The 18,332-nt window shown below is 42.3% G+C and overlaps 1 long non-coding RNA gene across 3 annotated transcripts in view; it reads left to right on the top strand.

The window, feature by feature from the left end:
* The window catches only part of LOC137759230 (uncharacterized), a 28,003-nt gene extending 15,071 nt beyond the window's left edge, over window positions 1-12,932 (top strand). The window contains exons 3-8 of one of the 3 annotated variants that reach the window (XR_011073063.1): window positions 1,336-1,675; window positions 2,790-2,877; window positions 5,675-5,842; window positions 9,185-9,326; window positions 9,451-9,791; window positions 12,729-12,932. This is a non-coding gene — a long non-coding RNA (uncharacterized lncRNA). Of the gene's footprint in view, window positions 1-1,335; window positions 1,676-2,789; window positions 2,878-5,674; window positions 5,843-9,184; window positions 9,327-9,450; window positions 9,792-12,728 lie in introns of those variants that run through there. The other 2 variants (XR_011073064.1, XR_011073062.1) reach the window with 2 other exon arrangements.
* The last annotated feature ends 5,400 nt before the right edge of the window (window positions 12,933-18,332 follow it).

Raw genomic sequence — 18,332 nt, 5'->3', positions numbered from 1 at the left:
TTGAGGGACTTCGCCGTCGGTCCAGTGGTTAAGACTCCGCGCTTCCAATGCAGGGGGCGCGGGTTCGATCCCTGGTCGGGGAACTAAGATCCCACACGCTGCGTGGCGCGGCCAAAAAAGAAAAAAATAATAAAAATAAAAAATAGGGCTTCCCCAGTGGCGCAGTGGTTAAGAATCTGCCTGTCAATGCAGGGGACACGGGTTCAAGTCCTGGTCCGGGAAGATCCCACATGCTGCGGAGCAACTAGGCCCATGTGCCACAACTACTGAGCCTGCACTCTAGAGCCTGTGAGCCACAACTACTGAACCCATGTGCCACAACTACTGAAGCCCACGCACCTAGAGCCTGTGTTCCGCAACAAGAGAAGCCACCTTAATGAGAGGCCTGCACACCGCAACAGAGTAGCCCCCGCTCACTGATTGAGATATATGCACTAATATGTATAAAATGGATAACTAATAAGAACCTGCTGTATAAAAAAAATAAAATAAAATTCAAAAATTAAAAAAAAAAGTAAAAAGAAAGCCCGTGCGCAGCAATGAAGACCCAACACAGCCATTAAGTAATTAATTAATTAAAGAATAAAAAATAAAAAATAAAAAAAATAAATAAATAAATTGAGGGAAAAAAAGGAATAGCAAAAAAAAAAGATAAAAATCTTCAGCTCTCTGTCTTCTATCATTAACCCTATCTATGGAGTCAACAAATAAATAGAATAAAAATGATATATTTCTTTGATTAAAAAGCAAATTTTTACATATGTGAAATAGGTATATTAGGATACAGAAAGGGAATAGAAATTTGGTACAGCGAATACCTTTTTTTTTTTTTTTAACTTGTAATTGGGGTGGGAATTAACAGCTAGTAATTTTTCAGGATTCCTAACTCTAGATTTTTTTTGATTAAAGTAGGCAATCTGACTTGCTTCTCTAGTAAGAAATACCGTTTTATTAACCACCATGTAGGAAACTGCCTCCTTACCCCAGACAAAGAAACAGTCACTCTCTACTTCCTGAAAATGTGAGCTTCAGCCGTGCCGATAACGTTCCAAAATCTTTCCTAATTGTCCCAACCCTGACTTCTTTGGAAAGAAACCCAAAAATTTCTTGTCAAAAGAACCAGAAAGTAAAAGCATACTGTTGTTAACACAAAAAGCAAGATGAAGTTTATTGGGAAATCTCTCCTCCCAGGAATGGAAAGTTTCTGGGCAAGCACCCAAACACAGCAGTGCCCATGACCAGTATTGTTTTATTTTCAGAGATATCATGTCAGAATTTCCATGTTTGTGATCCATTCTTTGTCTTCATTACATTCATTATAGTTTATTCCAACAGGTGAGAGCACTCCAGAGACTGCTAAGGAGAGAGGGGCAATTTCAGATTTATGACAACCAATTCACGTAAAGCGTTTGGACTAGAAGATGACATCATTGAGCTGTTAGCGTAGAGTTTACAAAATCCTGAAAACGGCCTTGAGCTCAAGAGGAAAATGAGTCCAATCCACAAGTCATCGCTGCCTCTCGTATTTGTCTTCTCCTTTCTTCCTTCTCTCTTCCTCTTCCTCTCTTGGCTTCTAGGAAGAGCGTGGGTGACCCAGAAGAGGACACCTAATATTTTAACAAGAAATACTGTGTCTGAAGTCTTGGATTCACGCGGTCCTGGCCGACATCCACTGGCAAGTCTGATGGGAGGCTGGGGAAACGCTGTCAGGGGAGGGAAGGAAGAGAGATGGTTTGGAGCTAACTGTGCATTAGAGGTGCCTTCTCACTGCCAGGCTGGCAGCTGGGGTGGTGGGGAAGGTGGCAGTCTCTCCCTCCAATGCCCTAGAGGTGCCTCCAGGCCTCATGTTTGGTGGGGACTTGGCAGTTCTTGAGTCCCAGCTTCTGCTTCCTGGGGCTCTGGGTCTCCTGAGAGAAGAGAAGGTGCTGGGGTAGACTGGTATGTGGACACAGTGCACACAAGTAGAGTGAATGACCCACAGGACTGCTTGCATTTGTCCTTTGTACCTCCCTTTCCCCCAACTTCTTCTTCCCTCATTTGTCCTTCTCTGGTCCCTCAGATGCATCAGTGGCCCACGAGTCCAGCCAGAGGCTGCATTTGGCATCACTCAGAGATTTCCTGGCTGAGGGGCTTGGGGGGTCATTTCATCTCTTTGAGCCCTAACTTCAGAACCTAGAAAGGGAGATAACCATATCTTGACTGCTTCGTAAGGCTTTTTTAGGGATAAATTGAGACAGCAGATTTGAAGGAGGTAATATATATTTAAATACTTTGTAAGCTGAAAAGTGCTGTAGAGGTTTAGGTATTGGATTTGAATTCTCCTCAAATCAGTGTTATTTCCTGCCTGTGCCAGCCTTTAGCATTTGTTCTTAGACCTAGCACTAATAGGGCCAGTGTGTCTCAGTCTGCATGGAGACTGTCCGGTGCCTGCAATGCCCCTCCTTAAGGAATCACAGGTTTGAGAGTGAGCTAGTGCTTCTCAAAATAGAATTAGGGAAAACTTTTCTTGAGGGTGAGATGGATGATTACCATCGGTGCACATAGTTTGTTTGGCTGTGCTATGAAGTAGCAGAGCTCTCTTTTTCTTTGGGAATTCTCAGAACCATTAACAGGCTAAACAGCTCCAACCAAGGAGGGGGATTTAGTCTTCAGTGTTTCTCAAATTTATTTGACCAGCAAAACCATTCATACTGTTTGCAATTAGGAACACTTTTTGGAATTCCTGTGGAGGTAAACATAAGGCTTTGCATTTGTTTTTGGTTTTCTTTGTTGTTTGTTTCATTTATTAGATAATCTCTGAAGCAGAGAGCACTAACCCAAGGTGTGAAAACAGAGAATATTTGATCAAAGGGGCAGTTCGTCATGGGCTAGGAGCTGGTAAGTCAGGACAGGCCTCCCTGACTCTGAGAAAGCCCGGGACCCTAGGAGGCTGGAGAAGGGCTCTGTGGGACCAGACTGGAGTTGTAGGGGAAAGAAAAGGGCGCAGGTGTGGTGATATCCTTACACTATTTCATTTACTTGCCTCAACAACTTTCTGAAGAAGACAGTATTACAGTCACATTTTCAGGAGAGAAACGGACGCTGAGAGGGGTTATATTATTTGCCCACGGTAACACAGTTTGTCAGTGGTGGAACCGGGATTTGAGTTCAGGTCAGCCTGCTATAAAGCCCATTGTCTTTCCAGAGTAAGATCCAACCCCTCCAAGAAGGGGGAAGGCGAAGGAGACAAGCCTTGCTTACCATACGAATATGCAGTAATAATTGTGCAGAGAGAGCTGTTGTGGTCACTGAAGGCCAGAGTCAAGTTCAGAAAACATGGGCCTCCAAGTTCCTCTTGGGAGAAAAAAAAATCCTCTTACTCTGGTATGTGCAGTTTAAACTCAGGGAAAGGTGAAAGGAAACTTGGTGGAGCTGGGCTCCATAAAAATCACTACCTTTATGGTTAAAGATTTATTAAGTGACCACAATGTTCTGGACATATAAACAGACTTGACCCTTGCCCTTAGGGAAACCAGAGTAAACATGCAAGATTTATAGTCAGAGCGCTTCATGGCAGACTAGATGTGTTAGGAACATGTGCATTCCAGGATCCTACCTAGCAGAGTTGAAAAATGTGGCCTGGAAGAAAGTTCGAAATGCAGGAAGTTGGAATTTGTCTCTCCAGGCTTTGCAGTCTCACCTCCCTGGGTTACTTTACTTTTGCTAGCTGTGTGAGTTAAGGTATATTCCTTAACTTCTCTGAGCCTCAGTTCCCTTTTCCACCAAATGAGGATGATAATACGTGTCTCATAGGATTAAGATAGTGTTAATTAAATAATGTGTGCAAAATGCCAGGCACACAGTAGGCGCTAAATAAATGATAGCTATGGTTTTTAAAGTTTCCCAATTGTCCATGGGATAATATTCAAACTCCACTCCCTGGTATTTAAGGCTTTCCATAGTTTAGCACTTACTTAGCTCTCCAGCCTTTGCTTTGGCTTCCCTCCACTCACTAAGCAGCCAACATCCGTGGGCATTCATTTCCTGATGACTTGTCAAAGTCTTCCCTTCCTTCAAGGTTTAGAGCAGTTCTCAGATTGTATCTATGGAAACATTGGGCGGGAGGAGCAGGTGGTTACAAGATGCTTTCAGAGGGTCCTGAGGTCAAAATTATTATCATAATAATGCTAAGATATTGTTTGGTTTCCTTTTTCACTGTATTAACATTTGCACCAGTGGTGCAAAAAGCACTGGTGGGTGAAAGCAAGAGTACCAGTAATCCTTTATTCATTACCAAGACCCAATTATAGGGGGAAAAAAATACCAGTTTCACATAAGAATGTGCTTGAAGAAACAAAAATTATTAATTATATTAAATATTGACCTTTGAGTCCACATCTTTTTAATATTCTGTATGATGAAATGGGAAACATGCACAAAGCACTTCTGCTGCATGTGGATAGTCAATGATTGTCTAGAGGAAAAGTATTTGTGCAACTGAACTATGAGTTGAACTGCCACTTTTTTTCATGGAACAGCATTTTTATCTGAAAGAATAACTCATGAACAAACTATAATCATTCAAATTTGGATATTTGGCAAACATTTTCTCAAAAATGAACTGAATCTGTCACTTCAAGGAAAACAACTGACAAGATTTGTTGCCATTGATAAACTTGGGGCTTTCCAGCAAAAATTACAATTTGGAAAACTTGTATACAACTGTGAGTTTGACAGATTCCCACTAATGGAAGAGTTTTTGATGAGATCCCTGGTAATATTAAAAAACATGACGTTTTTATTATTTTATAATAAAATATGTCAACATTTTGAAGATCAAAATTTCCAGATGACCAGTGCGTGAGGTTACAAAATCAGGCAGGGGTAAAAGATACATTCAAAGTACATATAGACCAAGGGGTTTTAATATAACAGAGAACAAATGTTCATTGATGTGGTTTCAGATTCCACCTTGCAACTGACTTTAAAAGATTACTGGGCTTCCCTGGTGGCGCAGTGGTTGAGAATCTGCCTGCCAATGCAGGGGAAACGGGTTCGAGCCCTGGTCTGGGAAGATCCCACATGCCGCGGAGCAACTAAGCCCGTGAGCCACAACTACTGAGCCTGCGGGTCTGGAGCCTGTGTCCCGCAACGGGAGGGGCCGCGATAGTGAAAGGCCGGCTTTCCGCGATGAAGAGTGGCCCCTGTTTACCGCAACTAGAGAAAGCCCTCGCACGAAACGAAGACCCAACACAGCCAAAAATAAATAAATAAATAAATAAATAAAGTGGCTATTAATTAAAAAAAAAAAAAGATTACTACTTGTTGAGATTTGGTATCTTATCAAAGAAAAACGATACTCATAATTATCTGGAAAAGGTTATGTACTCTCCCCTTTTCCAACTACTTTTCTGTACCTGGTCGTATTTTATTCATATACTTCAACCCAAACAAAGTTTCAGCAGACTGAATACAAAAGCAGATATAAGAATCCAGCTATCTTCTATTAAACAAGTCATTAAAGAAATTTGCAGAATAGAGAACAATACCATTCTTCCCACTAATTTTCCTTTTGTTTTAGAAAATACAGTAATTTGTCATAAAATATATTATTTATGTTAGCATGGAATTAGGTTTATTATTATTATATTAAAATGATTTGATAAACAAATTTTTTTTTAAATTTCTGTTTTAGTTTCTAGCTGGATAAATCTCTCTCTATAACCCACGCAAATAAAAGATCTTTGGTGTCTTTGATCATTCTCAAGAGTATAAAGAAGTTCTGAAGGCAAAAAGTAAGAGCCACTGGCTTCGAGTAAAAGTCCCACCACCTTCAGGAAAACTGTCTAACCATTTGATTGGGGTGAGCAACCTTTTCTTGCATTCCTGTAGACTTTAAGTATGTACTACTCATCTGTCACTTGGCGTTATCTTACCTTGTCATTCTGTTTTAAAATATTTTTTTAAAAATCCATAATAGGTCCTGTAAGCTTCTCACAGGCCAGAATCGTGCCTTATTGCATTTGGAGGAGAGTGTGAGGGATGGTCACAATATATGCCTATTGTTGATAGGATATAGTGAAGCGTCCTAATTTACCAGCATCATTGTCTTGATGTGCTCTTGCAAATATGACTGAACCTCACTGATCTACAAATACTGGTGGGGCAATAGTCTGAATTAGTGAAAACTCAGAATCCCAAACATACTTATATATTGTAATTATTGTAATATATATTTGTATATTTTAACATTTTTCTTAAGACTAATGCATATCTATTGCAGAAAATTTTTAAATTACACAAAGTAAATAAGTATCTGCAAAATAAATAGTACCTAGTTGTTTTCTAGCTTAAAAAAATTAGAAAGCACCTGTAATCTCATAATGGCTATCAATATTTTGATCTATCACCTTCAAGGACATATGTCATCCATATAAAGTGAAAGTTTTACAGAAAATTGGGATCTTACTTTGTATAAAGTTTTGTACCCTCCAGGACCTTAACTGCTCTTTGAAAACATTATTTTTAGTAGCACTGCTATGTCTCAATGATGCCCATTTAGGTTGTTTCTGATTTATTGTTTTTATCAATAATACTGTGATGAACATCCTTAAAGTAAAACAACCGGTGATGTGTTCAGGATAGATTCCTAGAGGTGGGATTACTGGATCCATAGGAATTCCAAAATGCAGTTTGATTAATTTAAAATTATGTGACTTGAAAATGATGATTGTGTTATGGCCAACCAGCAGTGATAGCATAAAAAGCAGGAGGCCGAATAGAGCTTTCTGTTATGGGCAGACAGCTTCCTACACACTTTAGATTTCCAGCCCTTGGGTGCTGAGAGGTGTTTGTAGTGGCGGTGCTATAGACTCAAGTTGGAGGGGCTACAGATGTTGGGAAGTTTAGTACAAGTCACAGAAACCATGCCTGGCTAATTTAAGCAGAAAGAAATGTATTAAAATACTAGGTCACTGAATTTCCAGGAGCACCAGAAAACTAGGAGTAGAGACCACGTGGCCAGGGTAAACCTCCCAAATCATAGCAGATCTGGTCATAAGAAGACTCCACTGCTTGCACCACCTTGGTGTGACTATCCCTGGAGTTCACCAACGAGCTGCCTCCACTAGGACTAGAATGGATGCCAGGCTCTGGCATCCCAAGTCCCAATCCAGCATGGATGCTGTGATCACCAGAGCCTTGTAACTGTCCTCAGTCAAGCTGCAAAGGAGGCTGGGAAATTTTGACTCTGGCATTGGGGAGTGCTGTCTGCTTTCCACCAAAATATATTGAGAGGGGCAGCCCCTAATCTTGAAGAACAGTTCAGATGCTGAGCTGCCAAAAAAGGGGAACAAATACTTACTATAGCCAGTAACAATGACTGTCAAGCACCCGGGAACCTAGGACATATTCTAGGAGGCATGATATTGATGTTGTATAATAAAATGTGTCAACCTTTTGGAGATCAAGATTTTCCAGATGACTGGTATATGATGTTACAAAATCATGTGTGGATAAAAGCTCCATTCAAAGTACATGTAAGAAATGAAATGGAGGTATTTGTAATGAGGTGGATGGAGTTAGAGTCTGTCATACAGAGTGAAGTAAGTCAGAAAGAGAAAAACAAATACAGTATGCTAACACATATATACGGAATCTAAGGAAAAAAAAAAAAAAAAAGGCCATGAAGAACCTAGTGGCAAGATGGGAATAAAGACACAGACCTACTAGAGAATGGACTTGAGGATATGGGGAGGGAGAGGGGTGAGATGTGACAGGGTAAGAGAGTGTCATGGACATATATACACTACCAAATGTAAAATAGATAGCTAGTGGGAAGCAGCCGCATAGCACAGGGAGATCAGCTCGGTGCTTTGTGACCACCTAGAGGGGTGGGATGGGGAGGGTGGGAGGGAGGTAGATGCAAGAGGGAAGAGATATGGGAACATATTGTATATGTATAACTGATTAACTTTGTTATAAAGCAGAAGCTAATACACCATTGTAAGGCAATTATACTTCAATAAAGATGTTTAATAAAAAACAAACAAACAAACAAACAAACAAAAAACAAAGTACATGTAGACCACTGGGGCTTAATACCACAGAGGACAAATGTTCGTTTTGCCCTGATACACCTTTCTATTTATTACAGAAGAGCAGCCAGGGCTGATTTGTCATCATTGTCTAGTGCCTAGGGCAGAGTGGGTATGCAATAGACAGTTCTTGAATGAATGAATGAATGAGTGAATGAATATTTAGACACCGCTGGCGGAAATGGATGCTGTCCACTAATGAGGACGCTGACACTAAATTCTATTCCATTCCAATAGATGCTGTCGCTGGGAGTGGAATATAGAGTGTCAAGCTGGTGACACTCCTTGTCCCATGGTCTTCACCTCCCCTCCCATCTATTTTGGGGGGGGGTGGTAAGAGATAAACTGAGACATCCTAACGTTTATAAGCATTTATTTGAGCAAACGTCAATTCCAGTTGGCAGTACCAAACAGGAAGCACTTAGTAGCTCTCCACCCAAGGGAGCTAGGGGCAAGCCTTATAGAGAAGACTTGGGACACAAATCAAGGAAATGATTTGATTGGCTCTCGCTTAAGCAGTTGCCTTAATAGAGAAAGCCTAGTTGGCTGACTGTGATTGGTTGTCCTTGGTGTTTTGTTTCGTAACCTTGAGGCATTTACAGGCTTCCTTTTGGTTTGCTTGCATAGGCTGCCAAGGCATTAGAGTCTGCTTAGTCTAATGGTCTCCTTGTTTAATTAATTTAATAGAAGAAATTATCTGGACCACACTGTCTTCATCTTTTTAATTCCCAAAAAGGATAGTGAGCATTGGTTTATAAGTACATTCTCTCACAAGATGAGAAACAATAATTTCCAGATTAAAAAAAAATATAAAAACCAACAAGTCTGAACATCTAGGACACCTGAGGGGAAACGTGAGGCTTTTATGAAGGATGTTGTTCAGGCAGAGAGGGTTACTAATGCAAGCAAAAGGCGTTCTGGATTGATGTTTCTGGGTATATCATCCTTGTTCCCTTTTATACCACTCCAATACTGCCCTCTCTTTAAAAATAAAATGATTTTTAAAGTTGAGGAACTGGTTGTGTATATTTATAGATGGGAGAGATGGGTTTGAAAAAGTAGCTGATTCTGAGTGATTGTGATTTTCCAAGTCTGATTTCCATTCTTAGAAAAGGGGAACGCAGTAACAGATGATGTCATTATTGGCACCACAGAAGCATGAGGACGGTAGAGGCGCTGCCTTGCCTTATTCCCGCTTTTGCCAAGCGTTGAAGTGGGACCGTGGAGATGGATGGCTTGGGATAATTTTTGGTAAGGCACCTGCATGTCAGAGCTTGTTTTCAGGACCCTGAAGGCTATTCCCTTTAAAGACACCCAGGTCTCTATCATATTTTGTAATTTTTTTTTTTTTTTTTTTTGCTTCTTTCCCAAATAGATCACTTCAAGCTGCAGATATCCCAAATACAAATGACAGTTCATTCACACATCTGAGATGCCATATGCTAACTTACAGCAGTACTTGGAGTAAAAAAAGCAGCTAAGTCAAAAACTTGCTTCTCTGGCTCACTATGACGCCCACTAAGTCTCACCCAGCAGGACTGTTTAGGATGGAGAACAGCTTGCCTAATACTGACACATCTCCAATCCCATACGTCGTTGACATTTTCTCACAGCGGGCCGTTCTCTCACTGCTCTGCAGATATTAACTGCTCTGCTTTCCCACAGATTTTTCAAGTAATGAGTTGCTTGCTGCCAGCAAACCCAGCCACTTCTGAGGTACAACACACATCATCTTCCCGGTCAGTCTTGTAGTTTTTGAGTTGCCGCCAATTTCGCTTCTCCTGGGAGCTGGCAGATGGGTCCTGTCTCTTTAGGCAGATGAAGATGTAGATGCTCAAAGCTCGGAGTTAAAATCCAACAAATAACAAAGTTGGACAAGATCTCCTAGGTCTCTTCCAGTCCTAATCTTCCCAGTATCCCCCGAGGTACTAGTACATAGCCCCAGACATAGAGAGCACGTAGTAAGTCTTAATAACTGCTTGAGTTGATAGGGCTGAATGCATTTAAATGCAGGGTGACAACGGCACACATTTGCTGAGTACTTAGCATGTGCCAGGCACCATCCTAATTAGCACCTGGAATATCTGATCACAGTAAGTTCTCACAGCAACGCCAGGAGGAAGGTACTATTATCACTCTTATTTTAGAGGTGGGGAAACTGAGGCATCAGCTGGTTTGAACAACTTGTCCAAGGTTGCAGTTAGTATGAGTTAGAGCTATGGGATGAGCCACGGCTGTCCCACTTCAAAGCTCACGTTCCTTGGAGTAATAACGGCAACCAAAATAATAAAACAGCAAACTCCCTATAGCGTGCCAGGCAATGGTCTGAGGAGTCTATGTAAATCAGCTCCTATGATTTTCACAATAGGAGGAAAGTAGTAATATGATCCCACCTTTTACAGAGGAGTAAACTGAAACACAGAGACATTAAGGAACTTGCTCAAGATCACACAGCTCTTAAGGGGCAGTGCTGGGATTTGAATCTAGGCTTCAGAGTATGTGCTCTTAATCCCATGCTGTTTTGGGAGCACTTCCCTGGATTTAGCTACAGATTACGATACAGCCTCTTCCCCTCACCCATGGCAGGGAGGAGAAGGCAGCTTCCTCTGAGGAGTTCTTTTGGTCTGATTCTGCGCTCTGTGGTTCTGGGAAGCGCTACCAGCACCTGCATGGACATTTCCTCTCCTCCTACGCACAGATGGCTTTCATGGGTGGTCCAAATGGTCTAAATCACTGTCTGCATATTTCTGAGAAAGTAAGGAGAGTGTGGCATGTCTTTAAATGGAGGTACTTCCACAGGGGAGGAACAATGGTCCCAAGTCCTAAAATTCTGCCGGGGACAGTGTCTGGGTCCCAGAGCATCTGGGAGGTGGGCTTTGCCTTGCCAAGCACACCTACCCCCCTCTTAGGCTAGCGTTGCTCTCACGGATGACCACATTGCTGGGTCAAGCAGAACTCTCCCCAGGGGTTTTCCTGGCTGTAGCTGACAGAAAAGAGGCTCATTTTTGTCTCTCGGTGCCCAAAGCTGTTAGGGGTGGCCTGGGGGGCTGCACTGCTTGCACGTGGGTAGAAGACAATGATGCTGACAGCAGAGAAGTGATGGACAGAGGGTCCTGGGGAACTTGGGCTCAGGCTCCAGTCTTCCCCAGACACTTCCCTGTCCCTCCTGCTTGTGGGAGACAATAACTCGATCTCACTTTGAGTCCCGTGAAGTTGGGTTTGCGACTGGCAACTGACTGGAAACCATGTCTGAGGACTTAATTACTGAAGCTTTGAAAAGGCTCTGCAGCTTTGGATTTTGGGGCTCTTTCCACCTGTATCCCAGCTCACTGGTGTGCATTACTCTGAGGACAGCTCTGCAGTGATGTCCCAGGGGCCTCGCCTAAGTAAGGACACATCTGTGGCCACCGGTGCAATGTGCCATTGATTCCCCATTTACTAGGTGTACTAGCTTCCTAGGGTTGCCCTAACAAGGTACCACAAACTGAGTGGCTTAAACAACAGAAATTTATTGTCTCACAGCTCTGGAGGCTGGAAGTCCAAGATCAAGGTCAATAGAGTTGGTTTCCTCTGAGGCTGTGCGAGAGAATCTGTTCCAGGCCTTTCCCCTAGCTTTTGGTCATTTGCCAGCAATCTTTGGTGTTTCTTGCCTTGTAGATGCATCACCTTGATCTCTGCTTTCATCTTCAAGTGGCATTGTCCCTATGTATGTGTCTCTATATCCAAATTTCCCCTTTTCATAAGGACAATTGTCATATTGGATTAGGGCCCACCCTAAATGACCACATATTATGACCAACTAATTGGATCTGCTATGACTCTGTTTTCAAATAGGGTCCCATTCTGAAGTACTGGGGATTAGGATTTCGATATAGGACTTCTGGGTGGGGGAGACACAATTCAACCCATGCCACTAGGGAATCAAGCAGGCGAAATAAAGCACAAGGTGGTCCTCCTCTTCACCGAGATGAAGCCTTTGGAAAGTAGACACACACAGGGCACCGACTCTGAATTTCAGTGTCACTTTTGTGTGTTGCTCTAGCTTGGCGAGCTTGGGCAAGTCATTTTACCTTTCTGGGTTTGAAAGATAAGCAGAGCGGGCTGGACTGATGGTTTTTAAAACTGATTCCATGGAGCCACTGAGGCATGTTCGGGTTGGGGGGTTGGGAGGGAAGTTGGCAGATTGCTGACCCCTCCTGCTCACTTCACCCAGTGGTGTGCCTGGTGGTCCACCTTGGCAGATGGGAGTATCGGATCGCTGATGTTACTTCGAATTGTCAGCGCACAGCGATAACACAAAGCAGACCATGTATTCATTGGTTTCATTGTTGCTTTTCAGTTCTCTACAAATAAACACTCCCCTCTTGCCTGTCCCCTGGGTGGACATTTCAGGCAGACTGATCCCACCAATTCCCACCTTTGTACACACTGCTTCCCCAGCGCAGTTCTGTGCTTATCTGTTGTATTTATAAGGATTCCAAGAAAATTTTTGTTTCAATAAAGGGCTCAGCTAAAAGAATAGTTTTAGTCCAGAAAACAACTAAAGGATCTGTGTTTCCTTCTAGTTCTAAGATTCTAGTTCTGTGCCTCTATTAAAAGTAGTCTCGGGCTTCCCTGGTGGCACAGTGGTTGAGAATCTGCCTGCTAATGCAGGGGACACGAGTTCAAACCCTGGTCTGGGAAGATCCCACATGCCGCGGAGCAACTGGACCCGTGAGCCACAACTACTGAGCCTGCGCGTCTGGAGCCTGTGCTCCGCAACAAGAGAGGCCACGACAGTGAGAGGCCCGCGCACCGCGATGAAGAGTGGCCCCCGCTCGCCACAACTAGAGAAAGCCCTCGCACAGAAACAAAGACCCAACACAGCCAAAAATAAATAAATAAACTAATTAATTAATTTAAAAAAAAGTAGTCTCAATCTTTTTTTTTCCATTATCTCTTTTCTAAATTTAATTTTTATTTCATATTGGAGTATAGTTGATTTACAATGTTGTGTTAGTTTCAGGTGTACAGCAAAGTGATTCTAGGTCATGGATGGATCTAGAGATTATCATACTAGGTGAAGTAAGTCAGAGCAAGACAAATATCATATGATATCACTTATATATGGAATCTTAAAAAAAATGTTACAAATGAGTTTATTTAGAAAACAGAAACAGACTCTGGCTGGCTCCACAGAGGTGTGGGCTTTTACACGGAGAACTGTTTTTTTCTTAACTCTCATTTAAATAACCTGTAATACCTTACACAAACCATTTGTGCTGGGGAGGAAGATCTTTTCAGTAATTGCCTGTATCTGGAGTGGTAGTTTTGGTCAACCAGTGAAAACACCAATTGGCATGTATCACGGAGTCCTGTACAGCCGTGGTACCAAGCTTGGTTTGTTGTGGGCTAGTGACCCTCCACTCAGCACCCCTCCCCAAAGGTGTCCCCACATTAGACTGCACTAGTAACCCCCTTTCCTCCTCATACCCTAGCATCCCCATTCTGCCTACAGGGTAGAACCATCTCCCTGCTGAGATTTTCTCTCACCTACTGTTGTTCTCATTTTAGAAAAGAGAAATGAATATTTTGATATATAATAATAATCGCTAGTGCTTATTAAGCACTTACTCTGTGCTAGGCACTGGTCCAAGTGCTTTACGTATATTAACCTAATTCTCCTAACAACCCTATGAGGGAGGTACCATCCTCTCCCCCGTGGGCCAGTGGGGAAGCAGGCACAGAAACATGAAGTCACCGGCTTAGCCGAGGACGCTGACACAGCTAGGATCTGAATCCGGACAGCTTGGCTCTTCACCACCATGGGATGCGCAGGTTATGCTTTACACGTGTTGTTGGAAGACAGGTATTTGGATTGCATTCCTTTTCTTGCCATTGAAGCAATCCTGAGAGGGCTAGAAAGGGAGAGTAATGGCATTTAGCAAGCAACGAACTAGTGTATGGCTAGGAATCTAGAACAGAACTGCTCTTGATCCCACTGGCCCTTTGGGGAGCCAGAGCAGAAGCCAGCATGCCAGTGACACTGTTTTCCGTCCCTGCAATATAGGGTAAAATTGCCGCCCTCCATCCCCTCCTGCCCTTGTGGGGGAAGAGGAATTTCCCTGGTTTTACTCCCATGGCAGGAGGGGTGGGGAGAAGGTTTGGAAACAAGGGAAAGTGTGTCATCAGTGAAGTGAGGGTTTCCGGGGCCGAGATTCATCAGCGGACAGAGAAAACAATTGCTTTGAGGGGAAAAAAAAAATATAGTACTTGTTCTAACTTTAGGGTCTGCCTACATTTAATTTCTACTCCTTTGGTCTCTGCCACAGTTCAAGGCCTATATTGCATTAACTTTATAACCCATTTCCTCACTTCCAAAGACTCCCCTCTGCAATTCATTCTCTGTGCTGTTACCTGTATTATGCGTCTAAAATTACGAACCTGATTGTTTCCCTTCATACATAAAACCCTGCATTATTTTTCTCCTTGTCTAGGGAACAACCCTGGAACCCACCTATCTTCCCAGCTGTACAAGGCATGTCCTGCCCATCTTAGGTCCTGTCCTCACTTTCCTGCCCCTCCAAACCCTCTCCATCCTGTATGTCCTTGACTGCTGCTTATAAAGCCTCTCTGGATGCCCCCAGTAGAACGCCCTTCCTCCTCCAGCTCCTTCCTGCTGCATCTGTCTTTCCATTGCTCTACATCTGGCAAAAGCAGCATCCTACAGGCCCCCAGGATGTTTTGGAGACCATACTGAATTCTTCATATTACAATTTCAAGTTCCTTCTGTTTATGGCTTTTGAGCACCTGGACTCAGATATATGATGAAAAGAAACAAAAAAACTCCTTCCTTCTAACTTTGGTCCTGATGTTTATTCAGCATTTTCTCCCCATCATCTATAGATGCCATTTAAGAAACAGCAATCTGCTGCCCAGTGACACTCTCTTGCGTGTAGCTGGACATTCACAATGTGGTCAGATGGTTCTCAGATGATTTTCAGTTCTTTTAAGACATTTAATTATGACCACATGGATGCAGGTTCAACTTGAGGGCAAGCTGATTTTTTTTTCCTGGAAATGAGAGCTAAGAATCTAGTGTTATTTATTGATTTTTTTTTTTTTTTTTTAGAATACAATCTCAAAAACTTTACAAGTTAGTAAAACAAACACAAACCAAAACCCTGCAATTACCAAACACCATTCTTTTTTCCTTAGAAAAGCCAAGACACTTCAATGTAATTGAAGAGTTCTGTTTTACTTTGTTTGAGCACGATCAAATGCTGTGGCTAATTCACCAGCTGCTTCCCTGGAGTTCATAAGAACTGGCCACATAATTCCCACCCTACCCATCCCTCCCCAAAATTTGCTTTTGTTTTAAAAATAATTTATAGTTCCTCTTTCTTGTAAGAGTTGCTAACTTTGCGTGAGAGCTTTCTTAAGTGGTATGAGGGGAAAAGCTAATGTACATTGTCATTCTATCTGGTCCAGAAGATTTCTGATGATGTCATCAGGGTAAAGATTAAATGGTATCATTTGAATGTTTTTACACTGGTCATTTATATAACTAGATTAATAAGTTATTTTCATCATGTAAAATATAAAAAGAGAAGCAGTCCTTACCCTGACAAAACAAGAGCAAAGAGAGAAACAGAAGCTGTAGGATTAAAAACCACCGCTGCTTTGCTCTTACCAATAAAAGGGGCAGTACGACATGCAGTTGAAATTTGGACAGTGGGGTCACCATTAAGCTGCCCATTGATATCAACGCTGATAAATTGTATCAGGAGAGTATTCTGCACACACTTGGTGGGGGTCCCCAGACTCATCAAATTATATAACCAACTTTGATTTCAATAAGGGCTACGGACTAGAAACCTACTGGGTTAGTAAGGGCCACTAAAATGTGGCTAGGACTTTCTTTTCACAAATAAAACATCAGTCTCATTTCAGGAGTACATAAGAATTTCATTTCTGTGTCTCTCTCTTTCCCATTTGAGTTTTTGCCCCTAAGAAAGAGGGAATGGATGGCATGCATGATACTAGGGTTTTATGCCTTGACTAAGCAAAAATTGTGAGAACATCTCTTTTAAGCCTACCATGAATGTTCAAGGCTATAGGACAGTGTGGGAACCTTCGAGCAAAAACCCTGAACCTCCCCTCACACATCAAGTCTCATTCCACCAGGACTCCTTTCATTGAATCCCTCCATGACCACCCCCTTCTCCCCCCTTGTCTCCTCTGCTCTGACAGCATCAATTCCTTTGACCTCTGGGCTCCCATATCACTTAAAAAAAAATCCCTGTCTCACGGGACCTGTTACCTGGTATTGTGATTTCTTACTGGTTTGTTCTTTTATACCCTCAGGCTAGTCTACAGGGGATCTGAGACAGTTAGCTGTGTTTATGTCTGTCTCCATTCCCAGACCATGAATCCCCAGAGCAGAATTCATTCTATTCACCCCTCTCTCACCATCACCATTGGCACATATGCATCCCTCCCTCTATGGCCACATCATCTTATAAAGGATTAATGAATGAATTAATGATTGAGTGTCTGGGGAAAATATCCTCTAGCATTAGTCACCACAAATGGGCTGACTCTGTCCGGATCAGTCTATGGTTGATCACTGCTTTCAGTCCCCAAAGAATAGAGTGGTATCTGCCAGATGTCTGCAGGCTAATTTCCAAGCCCTGCTGCAGTTTTTGGATCAGGTAATATGAACAACCCTGTTTTAGTTTGCTTGGGCTACCATAACAAAGTACCACCAACTGGGTGGCTTAAATGATAGGTATTTATGTTCCCCCAGTTCTGGAGGCTGGAAGTGCAAAAGCAAGGTGTGGGCAGGTTTCGTTTCTCCTGGGACCTCTCCTTGGCTTGAGGATGGCTGCCCTCTCACAGTGCCCTCACGTGGCCTTTTCTCAGTGTGTGCATCCCTGGTGTCACCACCTCATGTTAGAAGGACACTAGTTATATTGGATGAGGCTCCCCACCATAAAGGTCCCATTTTAACTTAATCACATTTTGTAGGCTGTATTTCCAAATACAGTCACTTTCTGAAGTGGGGATTGGGACTTGAACATGTGAATCTTTGGGGGACACAATTCAGCCCTTAACAGGCTCTGGCAGAAGTTCTCCAGTTTACTATCAAAAGGTCCCAATGCCAAATAAACAGAGAGAGCTAATGCCTTTGAAATCAGTCTGAGGCCCATTGAGAGAACTTTCTGGGGGCTCATGATTCATGTGTTGAGGTTCACTAGTGCAGAGTCCCGAGAATCTTTCAGGAGAACCAGCATATAAGCTATGGTGGCAGCTGGGACCATTGGGAGGGAGGCCCTCTTGGGATAAAGAAGGTGTAGAGAAATCTTTGCACTTCGTTGGAAAACTGTGCATTGTTTTCTAGAGCAGGGGTTGGCAGACTTTTGCTGTAAAGAGCCAGATAAGAAATTTTGCTTTCTCTGTCTGGGCTACTCAAGAATACCTTTGTAGCTGGAAAGTAGCCGTTGGCAATGCCTAAACAAATGGGTGCGGCTGTGTTCCAATAAAACTTTATTTACAAAAACATTTGGCTGGCCGGATTGGGCCTACAGGCCTTAGGTGCCCAGGTCTGGAGCACACCCTTCCTGATTTTGATTTTCTATAGATTCTGAGCCTATCATTTGAACTATTTTACAACTCAGTAAGTTATAGACAAATGATAGCAATGCAAAATAATTCTTGACCCTAGAGATGTAAAGTTTTGATCCTGGGAAGTTCCAATTGACTTCCTTCCCCCACTTTGGAAGAATGCAGTCTTACCTGAATTTGTACATTTCTTTCAGTATTCCTGATCTATAAATATGCCTGTTCTTTGGATTCTCCAATTCTCTTCCCTCATTAATAATGAGTTAAATAAAATCTTTAACATGTATTCATTTTATATCTATATGAGGGTCATAATTTTGTCTTTTTTAAAAAAAAACGAATTATCTTTTAACAAATTAAATACGGCTGGGCACTGTTTGCAAAGAGCTTAGAAGCTGCGCTAAGATCGTGGTTTTGCCCTCCAGAACAATGGTCTTTAAACTTTTTGATTTCACACCTTTGTCAGCAAATATTTTTAGCCACCCTGCCTTGACATATAAATATAGTATACTGTATACTGTATATAGACTAACATATATAAATATAAACAAAAATAGAATTGAAAAATAAATAAAGAACTTCTAATATCAGTAATTTCCTTGCATATCCCAGTGGAATTTCTTCCTAACACCTTTGGTTCTCTCTCCACTTGGG

This window comes from Eschrichtius robustus, chromosome 2 (assembly GCF_028021215.1).
Source record: "Eschrichtius robustus isolate mEscRob2 chromosome 2, mEscRob2.pri, whole genome shotgun sequence".
Lineage (NCBI taxonomy): Eukaryota > Metazoa > Chordata > Mammalia > Artiodactyla > Eschrichtiidae > Eschrichtius > Eschrichtius robustus.
The sequence above is the reverse complement of the archived record's forward strand: the minus strand, read 5'-3'. Positions and strand labels throughout refer to the sequence as shown.